At 44.8% G+C, this 17288-nt stretch overlaps 1 long non-coding RNA gene across 2 annotated transcripts; it reads left to right on the top strand.

Annotated features, from left to right (window-relative positions):
- The first annotated feature begins 867 nt into the window (after positions 1-867).
- LOC119395652 (uncharacterized) lies at positions 868-13101 on the top strand. 2 transcript variants are annotated; one of them, XR_007416404.1, is made up of 4 exons: positions 868-1028; positions 6223-6315; positions 10692-10812; positions 12865-13101. It is a non-coding gene; the product is annotated as an uncharacterized LOC119395652 (long non-coding RNA). The 2 variants fall into 2 exon arrangements; XR_005184282.2 differs by having other exon boundaries at positions 6218-6315.
- The last annotated feature ends 4187 nt before the right edge of the window (positions 13102-17288 follow it).

Here is a 17288-nt window from a genome sequence, read left to right as displayed (position 1 = left end):
TTTTCTGTGATGTTTTGTTATACACTTCTAGTAGTTGCTCTATTTGTGTCATTTAAGCCTGGTGCTGTGCGATGTCAGTGCGCGTTAAAGAAAACCAGATCCCCAAAATTTCCGGAGCCCCTCCGCTACGGCGTGTCTCATAATCATATCGTGGTTTTGGCACGTAAAACCCCAATTAATATCGCGAGGTCATCGCTTGAACCGATTGTTCAATCGCCTGCCGCCATAAAAATGCGCCTGCTTTTAAACGCACTGGTCGCCTCGTACATTTTCTGTGAATAAAATGCAACGGTAATAATGAACTAACGTGCAAATCAACTACAATGCAGTAGACGGGGCCGCAGATAGACACAAAACGCTTGTCAAGCTGCTCAGAAGCGTATGTATCGCTGGTTGCGTCACCATCTACTGTGCTGCGCTCGATTAATCCATGACCAATAGCATAATTCTTCTATGGTGAGGATTCCAACCTGACTGCGCAAGGTTTTTATTTTTTTATTCGTATACCCTAAAGGCCCACTTGGGCATTACATAGGGGGTTTTGAGACAGTTATATGAACAAACTTGCAAATAAGACTATTGGTAATATACACTGAAAATAGTAAACAATATAAAACATACTACTATTAATACAGGTTGGGGCGCGTAGCATTTATTTCAGGGGTCTCGAACTCGCTTCAGCTGTGGGGCCGCAGTCGCGAAATTTTTTTAGTCTCCCGCAAGGGCGAGGACAGTGAAAAACTGAGAGGGAAAAAGATGGGGAGGGGCAGGGTCATGAAAAAAATTGTCAACTAACGTTGCCATTTCAAAGACGGCCTTTCCCATATACCATATTGTTGACGATGGAACGCGTTTATTTACAGAATGGCCCACGAACCCAATTTCCGAGCGGCACGCCTACCGGCCGAACATCGGAGTGACCCGCCCGTGCGCAGCTTGATCTGCCTACCACGTGTCGGCCTCGGTCATCATCTCACTGGCCTCGCCTTTCATCTCTACCACCTGGAAAGCCGGCGTGGCCGACGGAGGTGAGGTCGCTGGACGTACGGCTTTCCACAAAAGTATACCCTGCACCTGCACCACAATTGTGACGATTGAACGCGTTTATTTACAGAATGGAAAATGAATGCAGATGTACAGCTCGGAGCGAAAAACAGTTCACCGAGCCGCTCGCGAGCAAGCCTCGTTCTCGTCCTCTTCATCTACTTTCTGATAGCGTGTTTAACTATATTTGTCATTTCTAAAGGAGATTTGATGTCAGGTTTTGAGAAACATATCGACACTGATGCATAGACTGTTTTGCATAAGACACATGGGCGCGGCCACAAATGCTGTTAAATCAGTTTTTTTATTTTTTTTATATAGCGACGTGAATTAACAAGGTCACTTAACGTCGAATGCACCAACCCAACCGTTTTCATGCGCACGCGTTGTACTGTAGCACTGTTTGTTTAGTTCAAGATACAAAACAGCAAAGTTAACAGCCCAATACGTGGGCACCAAAAACCATCAGTAAAATAGTCTATCCGCCTCGTGCATCGGTATGGTGGCGCCACCGCTCGGCTAAGGCGGGTGTACCCTCTCCCAACCCACGGCCGCCTGGATCATCGGCGCGCGGCGGTGTTGCTGCGGCCGTCCCATTCGGCGCGCGCCTCTTTGAAAAAATGTAATTGGGGTAGTTCCGCTGCGCGCCGCGATGCGGCGCTCTTCTCCTACCCCCTTGCGGATGATGCCGCGCTGGCCGCGCCGTAGACAGCCGCAGACGTGCTTCGAAAAACGCACATTGGACATCGTCCACGTGGTGGCTGGAATCAAGGTACGCTGTTATATACTCTTAATCGGGGTTTACACAGTGAGTGTTGTTCTCTGTAGCATATTACGATCGAGATAGAGCCGAGCAGCGTGCTTAGGCGACTTCGTGTGGCGCGACGCGTTCATATGCCATGACACATGTATTGTATTGTGCCGAGTACGTGATTTGCCGTGCTTAAGCTTCTCATTTGTTTTGGCGCTCGTTTCTCCCACGGCCGCCTGGATCGGCGCACGCCATGCCTCTTTTAAAAGGAAATGCATTTCGTCGTTTTCGACGCTGCATAACTATGTTCTGCGGTCGAGCGCTGTCTTAAGAGCATCACGTTGCTGGAAGACTAAATTGCGGTAATGATAATGCTGTAGTCGTTTGCACCTTGCCGATGATAGGCAACATTTTGTTGTGGGCACGTCTCTTTGCATTCTGCAGTTCCCACGATACGACGGTTATATGAATGCGACGTTCTTATTTAAGCGCAGGCGGCATGTAGGCGAATTTGAACGCGAAAGCGGTGAGTGACGCTTGTCGCCTGCGAATTAGTTAAGGGTCGGTCGCGTAATGGCCATTTTCTCTCGTTTTGGTACCGCTTGTCGTTTTAACGGGGCAGCATGAAAGAGCCCGTTTCGCTGTAATTCTGGTGTCGGCGGCGGCGGTGTGTGTGTGTGTGTGTGTGTGTGTGTGTGTGTGTGTGTGTGTGTGTGTGTGTGCGCGCGTGCGCGCGCAGATATCGCTGTCGCGTATAACTCTTAAAGGCGAAGCTCAAGGGTCCCCCAAATTTCCGCCTCCATTATTGCGTGCATGCGCTTTGCCCTTTAAGATTCGAACTAATCTGCCGGTTCGTTGGCGGAGTGGCTGCTGATATGGCTTTCTGCGACTGGCATATATGTTTTTACATGCATTTTCACACTGTCATACCACATTGACTTCAGGCAAGTAATTTCGTTTTTTCTGCGTTGGGATTCCGTTTGTAATTTACCGTGTTTTTCAGAAACGTGCCGTACTGTAAGTCAAGCATCAAGAAAGATTACGTTGCCTCGACGCCAAAGTGGCATTCCTTCCAGCAGGTAAAGCTCGCGCACTCAAGGCCGCAGCATTCCAAGGAAAACCTGCCAACCTCCTTTAAGCAGCGGAACCAACCGTCGGATTGTTTCCCATATTCTGGAAGCACTCAGAAAAAAGTTTTTAATAAATCTAGTGCTTTCCCTCGCATGTATAATTTTGTACTGACATGGTGCACAACACCAAATCAATTTTCTTGAAAAGTTGCTCACGGGTGTTTTCGCTTCGGGCACCATCATCACGACAGGGACTGGCGCGCACACACACAAAAATAAAGAATATAACGATAGCCGCCATCCATCCTATTATGTGCGTTTTTGTAAGGGTGGGGAGGTTCTATGCTAACCCACGGTTACTATACAGCGATATCTTCAAGGCGCCGCAAACCTCCCCGCATAGATAGCGAAGGAATGGATGGGTAGGAGGCGAGCGCCGCTGTGCGGCGAACGGAGTGGTCACGCCCCTTTCTGCAATTACGCCTCCTCCGTCCGAATGGGACGGCCGGAGCAACACCGCCGCGCGCCCCGATCCAGGCGGCCGTGCCCAACCCCCCATAGGATCCCATGCATTTTGAATGAAGTTTGCAATTTCGTTGCGCAAAAACAAACTAGCGCCATCTCTCGACAATACGCCACACCGACGATGCAACACCTCTTCTTGCTTCCACCGCTCAGCAATGCTTTTTCATATTGTTTTTTCGTTAGCGTAGCAGCGCGCAGGGCTGCGTTCAGACGAGCTGCGAGCGCAGCGTTGCGCTGGTGGGACCCTTGCTGTGGTCGTGCATTGTCAATAGGTTTGGGCGTTTTTGTGGTTGTGTTTCAGTGCTCTCTAAATGTAGGATCGCGAGCCTTAATTCGTTTATTTTCGCGGTTAAACGCCGTTGCTTCTTCCGCCGCACGACGGAAACATCGTTGGCAGATAAGAAGGGTGCATCGCAGCGGAGCTCTTTTTGTTTGTGGCAGCCCCGCACAGGCTGCCACAGCTGCCTCTCCGGCCTAAAAGAAAGGAATACATTTGATCACATTACGAAATATATCGTATAAAAATAATCTACCAGAGAAGAACAAAGAGAACGGCCGCTTACCTTGTTCGTTGCACAGCCCTGATCCACTGTCCTCTTCTGTCATTTTCGTACTTCCTCCAGGGGAATCGGTAGAATATCACCTTTGGCAGCTTTCCTGCGGTGTTTTTATAGCTGTTGTGGCACTCTCCAACACAACAATACACAGAAGTGGCCTTTTTCGACCGTTTATCACTGCGGTCCGCCATGGTGATTAACCTAGTTTGCAGTGGTGAACCGTGAGCCGGCGCCACCGGCACATCTGTGTTTTGCCACGTTTGCCGTAGATGGCGCCACCTGTCCGTTTCAAAGCAGCAGCGCACGAGGCGGAATCGATACGCCGAAGGACCGAAATCGATACGCCGATAGTGAAGTATCGAGTTTTTATTTCACCGTTATGTTTAAGTGTATGGTAACCACATGGGGTGCCTTATGAAAAAATGCTTAGATCAGTCTCGCCCGAGTTGCTCACGAGCGTATTTATTCAATAAATGAAAGGAAATATCGGACAAGGACAGCCATATGCAGGCTGGGCCGCTGGCTAGAGATATACGGGCAATATGTTTGAGAACATTGATTTAGTTCTGCAGCAAACTTACAAGAAGGCAATGCATTTGACTGAATCATATTATGTGCTGGTAGTAACAGTAAGTGTGCATATAACTGAAAGCTTAATTGGAAGTAGTGCAGCATGTCTATATAAATTATAATTGACAGACGTGTGTCAGTTCAACTAAGCTTATTAAGGTAGCGTATGTTCTGCTTGTTGCTGTGTTTGCCTGGGAAGAAACGTGTCAATTATTAGTCCTGTCATCACATATATTTGTTTGATGAACCAAACATGTTCTCTCTAATACCAATTCTTTTAATAGTGGAGTAGCACCATTGCAAAAACTTCTTATCACAAGTGGCTTGGGATGTGATGGTGTATCAAGAACATTACTTGATTTTGTGGTACCGTAGTTTTCGCTTTCCTTTGTACTTTGCTAAAGAAGCATGAAGCCAGAAGTGGGGTCTTATTTGCAGTATTCACAACCAAGATGTATCAATTAGGGAAAGGGATGACAGTGCTGCTTTAGTCTATGCAGTTATAAATTGAAGAATGTCATTTCTGATATGTTTACATGTTTTCTGATCACAGAATTCTGGACAGTGTGGTTATACTGATTTTGTGGCGTGCCAAGCACTACGAAATTGAACAGACGAAACAAGGGGACTGGATCAAGGGCTACTTTTTCTTGTTAGACACAACCTACTAATGCAAACAGACAATGAAGCCAAGGAAGGCATAGGGGAGAATATTTTAGTTTTTAACTGTAGTGTGGTAATTTTTACATAAATTGAAAGGAATTAAAGTCAACAAAAGAGACACTTGCTCCTGCCAGGGTCTGAATCTGTAACCTTTGGATAGTGCGTCTGATGCTCCAATGGAGCTGCAACAGTGGTCATTGTCCCATCCATCCCATTGAGCACCTCAGTGTGTAATCCCAACAGTACATGCTAGTGCTACTTTTGGCCATGCTGGCGTCTTGTAGAACTCTTTACGAGCTGGCAGCTGGCCAATGAACCCTTGCATGCTACCTGAAGCCATCAAGTCTACCGGGACGAGACCCTATAGCTATGAAAGGACAAAAGAAACATAGTGAATTAAGGGCTCATGGAATTGAACAGACACTTGTAGGGCACAGCACGAGCCCTGCATGTGAATTGACTTTAGTGCAACAAGGTTTTTTTTTGAAGAGTTCAAAACTGGGCTTGTTGGCAAAACATACCCAAGATTTAAAACCATGCAAGAGCAGCAGAGGAGACAGAAAAGCCAACACAGTGCTCAATCTTTGCTGTAACCTCTGGTGTTCTTACACTTCTACTAAGTCTTCAGCTATCTTGAAATCTTCACATTCATGATGTCGTACAATAAGGGTGGCTCGTTACTATACATTGTGTACATAGAGCATACACTGATCTACTTAATATTGTGATGAGAGTGCTGATGGAGTTTTCTGTGCAAGTTGCTTATTCGGCAAACTGTATTCTTTTTACTATTTTAGTACGCCAGTGTGGGAAAGCTTGACATGTAACGCATAATTAAAATTGTCTGCAAAAATCCATTATTCCACTAATATTTGCTCTTAATGCATCCTAAGCTCATCATTCATGGACAGTTTTGGTGTATCAACAGATACCTGTGTTAAGCCATCATGTTTTATATGTACTACTTGTGTACTGTAAGGCCTCTATTGTGTGCAGGTTATGGAATGTTTTGTGGCATCTGTAATGCATGTACCCAGCATAGACGACTGACTGTTCAAGGAACTGAAGCAGGGGACAGCTTGCTGTGAAAGATGGGAGCATTCTTCCTCTGGTCTGGACAAGCCCATATTAAGTGGTAGGTATTGGTTTCCTTCTCTACAAATGGGCAGTTCGAGAAGAGTAGCTTGGGCTTGTTGGTACTTAATGCGAGTAAAATAGCGCACACTTAGAGTAAGCAGCATGACACAAGCGCTATCAACAGATGAATATTTGAAATAGCAGAGAAAGACTTGTGTACAGAAATGTGTCAGGTGAGTGTGCAAGTCACACAGGCATGACTGCAAACGATCTGAAATCGGCACAAAGGATCGGTAGTTCCTTTACGGGCAAGCTAACAAAAGGCATGCTAACACACCGTGTGCCTTACTTCTCAATCATTTTGGCTTCTATTATCTCCCGGACTGCATTTTCTTTACTATTCACAATCACGTCAACTCCATCAAATTCAGGCTGACATTCACACGTGCTACAGTTGCATAGCTAGGTGACCGTTTTTGTGCTTTTGTACATTGAAACGGTGTTCTCTCAAACGACCGTTGAGGCATCTAGCGGACTGGCTAATGTAGAACTTTCCGTAATGCAGTTGGATCCGATACGCAGCATGATCAATGCGTCTAACAAACGTACATCTATGTTTCTTTGAGCATGTCGCTAGTAGCTCCTTCCTAGGAACACTACTATTGCAAAGGCTGAAAGGTTTTTGAGGGGCACTAAACACAACAGATACATCAACGCGACCAGCAATCTTCTTGAGATTATGCACAATATCATGCATGTAAAGCGCTACACAACAATGCACTCGATGGTGCGGGCAGATAATTCGTGAAGTAAAATTTCGACCACTGCTACCTGTTGATTCTCGGATAACCAGCTTCCAGTAAGCGACCTGTTCTTCAGCGCAAAAACACAAAAGTGAATGCCCTCTGCGTGTTAATATATCTGAGAAAGCAGCATAGCAAAAATCTATTTCTAGCTCCTTGCTAGAAAAACTAAATCTGCTGCAGTGTAATGATCCTTTTCAAGTGAGATATTCTACCTTAATGATAATTTCAGAGAGCACCGTGGCAATCAAGAAAAGCACAAAGACGGTCTTCTAGCTATGCAGTGCGACATGTGGATGTCAGCAGGAATTCGATAAAGTTCATGTGATTGTCAAAAGTAAAAAGTTAGTCTGTGAGATGATTGAAGCCGAAATGACTCAGTGGTTAGGCACACGATGTGTTAGAACGCCTTATATTAGTTTGCCCGAAAAGGAACTTGTATTCCTTTGTACCGATTTCAGATGGCTTGCAGTCATGCCTGCGTGACACGTGAACTCACTTCACCTGTTTCTTTACATAAGACTTCCTCTACTATTTCAAATAAACAATTGTTGTTAGCGCTTGTGTCATGTTGCTTACTCTGTCCCTGTCTAAGTTGCGCTATTTTACTCATCCAACTGAGAAACTTATGACACTATATGTGAGGAACACCAAGACAGGAAAGAGTATGTAATAGCAAGTGCTTGTGATATTGTTCAAACACACAATGTTGCAACTTGCCTGCAGCATAGCTTGCACCTTCACAGCTCTTTGCAAACAGTCGTGCAGTTGGGCACACTTCACCCCGCTGTTCTGGGTCACAGATAATGTGGCCAGTTGGATCAGCGTGATGTGACATGTACCCAAAAAATATATCGTCTGAAGGACACTCACCATTGATACCTTAAGCTCAAATAAAGAGCCAAGGCTTTTATGCTTCGTTACAGCCTCTACAATGGAAATCTCAGACTTCCAGTCACATGCTTTGTGCTGCTTACAAGTTGCTCCTGTGATCACTTGAACCATTCCTGTCACTCTCTTGTCATCTTTGAATGACTGCAGCTTCTCTTCTGATGAGCTCGTGAACACAGCAACGTTGCTGATAGTGCATTTCAATTTTTTCTAAGGATATATGATATCAATAGCTGCATTAGTAAAGAGAAATGGGAAAAAGCATACCTGAAGCTATGTCTCGCTAATGGCTGCAGCCGACCTCACTTTCATGAGGAACAGGCACTCAAAGATGGGCAAAAAATGTCTCAATAGAATCTGATTTCTTGTGTCACTGTCTGTTATTGAGATGCCGTCTTCGCTTACTTTTTTATCATATTTTTCACACCTTCCTTGGTGAAGTAAGATGCTCAGAACAAATGAAACAAGTTAAAATGTTTTTTCCCATCAAGCCGTCCAACTAACTTCTTTTCAGCGTGCAGTTCTATTCTTTATAAAGCACTTCAAAAACTTTTCTACTGAACTATACATAATGCAAGCTCCCTCCTTCTGTGAAGCACAGTGTTTAAAGCAAAAGGGCATGTGAACTTCTGTGGATTTTTGTACTTGGTAGTGCATAATTGCAAGCTTCAGTGGTTGCCAAGTCTTAAATATGTGCTGTTCATAACATTTTGACTGCAAATAACTTTTGTTCATTAGCCAACTTTATCACTGCATTGGTTCTATTCGTATTGTTGTGTTGTACAGAAACAGGGTGAAATATTTCCATGTTCTCTAAACCTTTCAGACGCCACCAATGAAAAACTGTCTGTAAATGCGTCAAATTGATACATCATCTCAAGGCACTCGATATTCTATTTCAACAAAAATAATGTCATAATGCATTAATTTATGTGTGTTATAGTAATTATAATTCAATTGTAATAAATATCTGTTTATTGTAAAGTCATTCATGCTATGTTCTTACATTAATAGAATGAAATCTTACGCCAAAAATATAGTGCCAATTTGTTTTTGTGTATGTTCATTTGCAGTGAAGAAAAATTATACTTTTGGCATGGCTCGCAGGAAGGAGCCCTTCGAACGACTCGTTGAACAGTGTAGTGCCTTCAGCAAACTGATAATATACAACAGTACACTGCAAAATGAAGTTAAATGAACACAAATTTATTATGCAGCAGGTTCATTTGATCCAAAGCTCAACGTATCTTGTTCAACGTATCTTGATCAGCGCTTCTTGTCATTCCTCCCTGTGTGCGTTGTCTTGCTTTTCGCGCTGCTTACTTCTAAGGTATCTTGCTCTATATTAGTCCTAGTCGTTACCAATGGCAAAAATAAGTGGTGCACACAATTGTGTACATAGCGTGTTAAAGGGTTAAAGGTTAATTTTCTGGAGAGTCCTTTGCTTTGTAGGTGGCCAAGTAAAGCCTCACTTTAGTTGTAATTATGAACTACATTAATTGAAAAGCTAACATTAGTGATAAGATTCAGTGAAACATAAATACTCCGTATCATCAGATCTTATTGCCAAGGGCCTCTATGCACTGTGTGATCTTTTCTGCATATGCAAGACGTAGAAGTGTCAAGGGTGAATGCAAAAGAGATCATCTTCAGTTTTCTCTGCTCTGAGGTGTCAATTTTATTTTGAAGGGCCTCACATAAGTAGTGCTTCAGATTTGACAAATGATTTTGTGTGCTTTTTTAAGATGTCAGGGAAACCAGGGTTTGCATTCATTAAGCACCATTGTCTTCATTAGCATACTGCAAAAACATTATTCCTAGAAGCCTGAGTGTTACTGTGTAATGACAGCATTCAGGCCTTCATTTTGTATCATAGCTAGGGTTAGCATGACACTACATTTCTTGTTTTACTTGGACATTTGTTCTGTGCTTTCCTTTTTGTTTTTCAGTCACATTTTAATGAGTCATTTGGTTTCAGAAGTACTTCAAAGGTACCACAGAATGTAAAGTGCATTCTGACTTATGCCCACATGGCAGTTAGATGTCTGTACATATGTGAACATCGTATATGTCTCTGCACAGGCATGAATGAACGGATTATGTTGCACATTAAGTAACATGTAATTGTTTAGAGCAAGACAAGGGACATAGAAATATTATGTTCATGTAAGACAAAGGCATGAGATGGATAGACTCAATGCCTGGAAATGAACAGTGTTTAGTACTGTGATATCAAGGGCAATTCATTGAATAGTATTAAAATTGCAAGATTACTCAGAAAGAGAAAAATATCTCTCGTGACTGCATTTACTAATCCTGATGTCAAATAAACTTTGTGCTATCTTTGAATTTTCATGTTTATATGTTACCACACTGTGCATGCTGATGGCAGTGACGACAACTGCAAAGGGTAAATGTTGGAAAAGCTACAGACATAAGAGCTAGGTTAAAGGTACACACAAGTGAACTGTTGTATTTTAAAATTGCGTGGTGAATTCCTTGACGTAATATTCATATTGTTTACTTTTACTTTATTCAAGAATTCTGGTGGGTCAACCAAAAAACATTGAAGCCACATGGCAATTGGCTCTGTATTAATCACAGCTTAAGATGATTAAAAAGTTCCTTATAAATAAAACATCCTTGTGATGTTTCGAAAGCAGGAACAAATGTGATAATGACTTCATAATTGTATTATGGAACAAACAATATCCAGACGACATATTTTTGTGCCTTCCAGGGAGATGTTCAATATCAACCCGATGCGAGGCAGCAAATGTGGAAATGGACGCAAGTCAAGGACAGCTGCAGACAGCAAGATAATGAAACTGATACAGCGATTGCACTGAATCACTGAAGATGTAAGTTAACTTTTTTGCTGGTGTTACTTGCTGATGAGCTTGTAATCCCTGCTATATTTTGGTTGCGTGTGTAGGGCCTGATATTCAATAAGGGTGTGCTGAATATATAGGTTAACAAGCCTGAAATGGTCAGTCTGAGGAGATCCATCATAAACATTTTTATTGAAGGAATGTTCAAGCACTTGTTTTCACACAGAACAAGACAACCTTTATGATAAGTGAAAGCAGTTTTCAGATATACTAACAATATTTGCAGAATTGTGTTGTCAAATTTACATTCCTTATTCCTAATTCTTTTTCGCTTGCATGCTTCCTCGTATCTCTTTCTATAAACAAGGGGCACCAGTGCCACCCCGTCTATTGTTCATAATATGAGGGGATGCTTTGCTTTGTGAAAAGGAACATAAGAGCCCTATGTTAGCTAGAGACTGTTTTACCAGCTGTAGGCGGTGGTCTGGCATGCATTCGCCTCCTGGCCATGCCTGCTTATTTAGACCCCCAGTAGCCGACAGCTTGAGCAGATGTGCTTTCTCATGCAGCAAACTGTGCATTCTAGTCAGCTGTCACTGAGCGTAGGCCACACTCTCGCATACCCTCTTTCATCAATGACTCTGTGTATGTCAGCAGACTGCAGGTTGTCATATTGACATCAGGGTGCTATTTGCTGTGGCTATGTAACCAGACAATATACAAGAGGGCAGACAGTATTAGCAAAGAAAATTGCTTAAGTTGACCAAATCACTCTTCATTAATTTCTCTCATTGCTGCAACAGCATACTTTCCGCAGTGTAAGAGGCTGCCTCATTCTCGGTGCTAGGTGCTCTGCCACGTTTGCTGCATTACTAAGCATCCGAGCTCGGGGTCGCCAGGAACAGAAAAAAGCCGAGAGCGAGAACAAGCTGGAGGTGTAGTTTATATTGTTAGCGGTCGCTTCGATCGAGTGCTTGGTTTGATCAAGTTACTCTGAATGAGACAAACTGTTGCTTGGAAGCAGGACAGAATGTCAACGTCAGTGCCACAAAATGCAAAATGCTCCTGAGAGGTTGTGTAGCTAGCTTTGCTGCATACTGCAACAATGCAAGGAATAAGCAAGTAGAGAGCAAAGCTACGTCCCCATTATGATAAACAGGAGCATCTACGACCTTGATTCCATTGTCAGGTGTTGAGTTTCTGGATCCCGACGAGCAGGGACGTGCGTTACTTATGAACTCCAAATGGAAAGTGTTTAATATTGTGTAACACATTAAGCTGTGAGAGAAAGTTGGGCAGCATCGATGTGCCTGCCTTTGAGCGAATGCCTTGGGCTGTTGATGCTGCCTATGACACTCACTCATTTTACATTTCGAGTTAACTTGTGAAAGCACCACAGCCAAGGACAATTCGCAACACTGTCCACCTGAAACTACTTGGCGTGATGTGAGAGCGGTAACTGAAACTTTGTTTCACAAGCGTACCTTTGGAGTAGCTCATTGCGTACATTTTGATTTGCTTATTTCATGTTGCATGTGCCTCGTTTTACGCAGAAAGGCTAAATGTCACAAAACGTGTTTTTATCTCCTCTTTAGCTCTTTTAATTTGGCATTTTTGACAAAACCCGACACTCCTTCACAGCCGGCCTCAGTTCGAATCTGTTCACGGCCATTGCACGTGTCCGACAGCTAGTGCGCAAAATCTGATTTTCACTTTTGCTATGTTTTCTTGCTTTCAAGAGCACCCTTTGCTTGAACAGTTACACATGTCTTATCTCAACATGGTAATCTAGCATTTCAACTGAACTTAACGTCTCCGCTCATGTCTTTAATGTCGTCTGCACAGAAGTTATTTGGATTTTTTTACTGTGAACACTACATTTATTCAATCATGCAGGGGTTTAGGGTACACATGCCCTTTTCTTTTTTTATGAGTTTGGGTGGGCTGTGGATGCATCAAAATTAACCTGCTGCTGTGTGGCTCATTTGTTTTTGCAAGGTAGATGCAAAATTCAGTTTCGGCACAGATTGCCTTCTTTTTTGGTTCAAGTGTCCTCATATATTTTTTTTCTTCTCTTTTCAGATGAGCCGGAATGCGAACAGTATACTCGTACAGTTTGGCAGAATAAACCCCATCTTTATGCGTTCAGAGCAGCTGGATGTTCACTGTTTACTTGGCAAGAAGTAGTATGTATGCATGCTTCCTGCCACAGCTATGTGCTGTCCCACACTTTGTGGGAAACACTGAATTCTGCATTTGCTGAGAAATATATGTGCCAAATAGTGCATTTTGTTGCTTTCCAGTCACCAATGCACAGAAGTTGACCCCACACTGTACTTAAAAAGTTGTAATAATGGGTGTTCTGTGGTGAAGAAAATTATGGTGCTTTATATGCAGCTACCACAGTGATTATTGACTGATGCCAGTGGCAGCTTCTACTTTGCTGCGAAGAAGTTGTTAGAGAGAGGATACACAGGTTAAGCAGTAATAATGACAAAAAATTTCCACAGGATGTTATATGCAGCAGTCATGAGAAAGACATGCATGCACATGTTGCCCCTGTTGTAACATGTATTAGGCTACAAGTGCCATTATATTTGCCCTGCCAAATTACTTGTTCAAGTTGAACAGCAATATCTGTTCTTGGGATTGCCAGACTTTTTGTGATTGGCGTCCAACAACGTTTTCACCAAAGTTTCATCCCGACCAGGCGAGCTGTTGTCAGACCCCAGACTTCAAACAGCCAAACTATGTACGATTAATTTGTATGTGGTGCCAGAACACTTCAATTTTCACTGAAGTAGCACACTTGTAGCCTGGCATTTGTTTCAACAGGGGCAATATGTACATGCATCTCTTTGTGACTGTTGTGTTCAACATCCAGTGGAAATTTTCGTCTCCATCACTGCATAATGCGTTTTTCCTCTCTCTAACAACTTCTTCGCAGCAAAGTAGCAGCTGCCACTTGCATCAGTTGATAACCATTGCGGTAAATGCATGTAAAGCACCGAAACTTTCTTCACCACACGGCACCCATTATTACAACTTTTTAAGTACAGTGTGGTGTCAAGTTGTGCACTTTGGTGACTGTAAAGCAACAAAGTGCGCTATTTGGCACATTTCATATTCCTCAGTAGTGCGAAATTTCCAAGTCATTACATGCAACATTTTCAGAGACATTACGTACATTTCCAGGACACATTACGTATGACAATCCTAAGGTGACATCACGTACAACGTACGTTTCTTCGAGACATATCGTACGACATTCCTAAGAGGACATTACGTACAATGTTTCTAGGAGACAATGACAATACGTACAACATTCCTAAAAAGACATTACGTACAATGTGTCTAGGAGACAATACGTACAACATTTCTAGGGAGACTTCGTTTGCGGAAATCGCCCTATTTGGGAATCGGAAAAGTGATCGGCAACTTTTTACCTTCAGCTTTTTACGTAAACAAGGGGCAAAATTTTTAACAGTGCACCACCTCTGAGGAACGTAGTAAAAGGATGTCACAATCCAACTTTACGACGTCAGGAGATTTCGATCACGTGATCTTTAACTACCGTTTGAGAGTTTATGACTACCTGACTTCTAGCTCCCTCTCGTCCCCCTGCTGCGCGCGGCTTTTGTCCTGCGATGAGTGCCGCTCCCAATTCCAGTGAAGGTATGCGAACGCCACAAATGTTTCTTTTTTTTTCGAAGATTGGTATGGCATTATCCCGCCTCATGGTTTAACCTCAGCCTACGCACTTTCTTCGGAATTGGGAGCCGCAGGAGCATAACGAGCGAGAAAACAGTCTGTGAATGAAAGGGCTTGCTTGAGAAAAAAAGAACCTTGCTGGAAAGCCGTCTTGCAGATTTTTGCAAATCGTTGGCTTATGTTGTCAGTGCCCCTGCAGGCACTGTAGGAAGCTTGCCTGGATAGGTGTGGTTATGCGCCGATGGCAAGTTCAACTCGTGCTGGCGTCCGACCGCGCACAGCGGGCTGGATCTCACGTGTTTATTTTATCATCGAGAGACCGTGCACGTACGAGCCCAAGCTTTCGAGGCTGGACGCCGCGCATACCTCGCTTCCGTGCCGAATCGCGAAGAGCTACGAAGAATTCTGCCAGCTGTGTGATCAAGCGGGTGCGATCGTCCGTGCTTGCTTCCTGGAGAGTCATCGGCTACAACTTTGAAGCGATAAGAAAAAGGCTTTGCTACGTCGTCGGCACCAAGCCGGCCAGCGGCCGGTGTGAGTGCGTCGATGCAGCAGGTGAAGCAAGCGTCACATAGATTTTGTTTAACAGAAAATTATGTCTGCTGGAGCAAAGTGCAGTGCGGGTTGTGCGTTTCGCTCCATGCGGCAACTATTGTAAAACATCCAGCGCGAAGGCGAGCACTGTGCGAAGGCGACCACTGTACTAACGTGCGGCCGCCGGTGCACTGAGAGCACGAGCACGGTGAAGACCAGGCCTGCGGGCGGCGAGACGTTTCGTTCGTTGTAAGTACATCGCGCCCTAAGACGCCGGGAATAGCGGGCACGTTTTTTTTTTTATTTGTGTCTAAAATAGACGTCAGACTCTGCCCAGGCGGCGCTGCGAAAAACACCACCACCAGCGCCCTCATCGTAGCCCTGGCACTAACTGGGTAGTGCAAGGAGAGCCTCCCGCAAGCGAATGTGCATAGGCCGCAATATAACCCTCCTCTTTCGTTGGTGTCGAGGCGCGGTTTCCTGAAAATCAAGGACCTGGAAAGCTTCTTCCGCCAATCCACGCTTCAGAAACAACGGAAGCTGATCAAAGCGAACTGCGAGTACAATGCAAAATAAGTTTTAGTTATTCCCGCGCGCTGCAACTCGCAAGTACAAGCGAGCATCACACGACACCGAGTTCGAGGCAAGCCCTCCGACATCCGTTCTCTAGAGCCTAAATGCGTTAAAATCGGGTATATACGTATGCCACAGCGATAAAGTACCTACATACACGATCAATTTACTTAGCTATGCATCTTACGATCAGTGGTACAAAACTCGGTTCATCAGGGGCGAATGGCTCCGGCGATTTTCGCCTTTTCAGTTGCATTCTCCCTTAATTCATCTCTCGCTTCCTGTGCATTGGAGTGTTTTATTACGCATCCTCAAATGGTCTCTTGATGGTCGTCTTCCGTTTGTATGTACTGCAAATGGGGATACGTGCGTGTCCACTTTCGCGGAGTACAACCAAAGGCAAAACCGTGGCCTCCGAGATAGCTACGGCAACCGCGGAGGACACGGGCGAAACAAACCTGAAGGGGGTCACGGCCAACATTCTGCGATTTACTTCTATGACGCACGTGGTGTTAGCTAGTTAGAGCCAGAACTCTGAGCCTTCAAAACGTACATACGTCCGCGATGCTGTGTTGTGACGACCAACTCGTCGCGGTGTGCGTATCACGCGTCTCCAGTCTGCCTCTAGCTGCTCACTTCGTGTTACACGACAAGCACCGCGGTCAGAGCCTCTGCTGAGCTTCATAGTCAAGGTTACCACGGTTTTGCATCAGGGCTACGCAAAACAACAGCAGAGCCACACATTCATGACACCGGCTGCGGAGAACGCGGGTACTTCGCTTACCCAACACGCTCGCAACGGCCCGTATCCAGTGCTCTCGCCTTTCTTCTTCGTACGACAACTATGGAAATCGGTAAAACTGAACGTTGTTATTCAGTCTTTTACGTCCGTGGCAATTCACAACGCAACAGTGCGTCTTTTGCGGAGCTTCTTCGTAGCGTGCGGAGGGCTCTCGTCTGCTGCTGTTTTCGCCGTCGTTCAGGCGAGTGATCCAGCAAGCACTTCACGACGGCTCGGTGGCCCGTCCGACTAGCGGAGAGCAATTCACAGCTCTCGTTCTGAGTGCTAAATGCGCAAACACACGCGATATTAAGCTCAATCGTTGTTTCGCACTCGCTAGTTGCACCTGGTCCCATAGCAAACTGTGCAAGAGAGTCGGTCTATGCACTACTCAATACTTCTCCGACAGGTGGCGCCACACATCTTGGAAACTCCAGAGTCTGACGTCTATAAGGACGATGAAAATTGCGCAGAAGATGCATTCTGTGATCGCCAGCCGTCGTTCATCGCATAGCCGTTCTCCTCGAAAAGGCCTAGCGACGCCGTCGGTAAGAAGCCGTTACAGGCGCGGCGCAGCCTTTCTTCGCCGGCAATCCTGAATATGTGCGGCTACTGTGTGCACCACCGCTGAATGAAAAAAATTGAATGACACTTTGTAAATACCAAAGTGCGCTCGGCGAAAGCCTGTGGCCACTCGACTCCGCCGACGTACGCCCCCGCCACGTTGCGCAACAGTTGCGCAACGCGCGTTGAAGGGAGCAACGCACAACTGTTGCTATGCGCCGCTGTGCCATCACGTGATTGCTGAGAGAATGTGAGGGGGAGAGGTCACAGCTGGCACCGTGCCAGGGCACGGACGGGCTCACGCAAGTATGAGACATTAAAGGCTTTCGCCTGAATTATTGAG

Source organism: Rhipicephalus sanguineus, chromosome 6 (assembly GCF_013339695.2).
Source record: "Rhipicephalus sanguineus isolate Rsan-2018 chromosome 6, BIME_Rsan_1.4, whole genome shotgun sequence".
Taxonomy (NCBI): domain Eukaryota; kingdom Metazoa; phylum Arthropoda; class Arachnida; order Ixodida; family Ixodidae; genus Rhipicephalus; species Rhipicephalus sanguineus.
The sequence above is the reverse complement of the archived record's forward strand: the minus strand, read 5'-3'. Positions and strand labels throughout refer to the sequence as shown.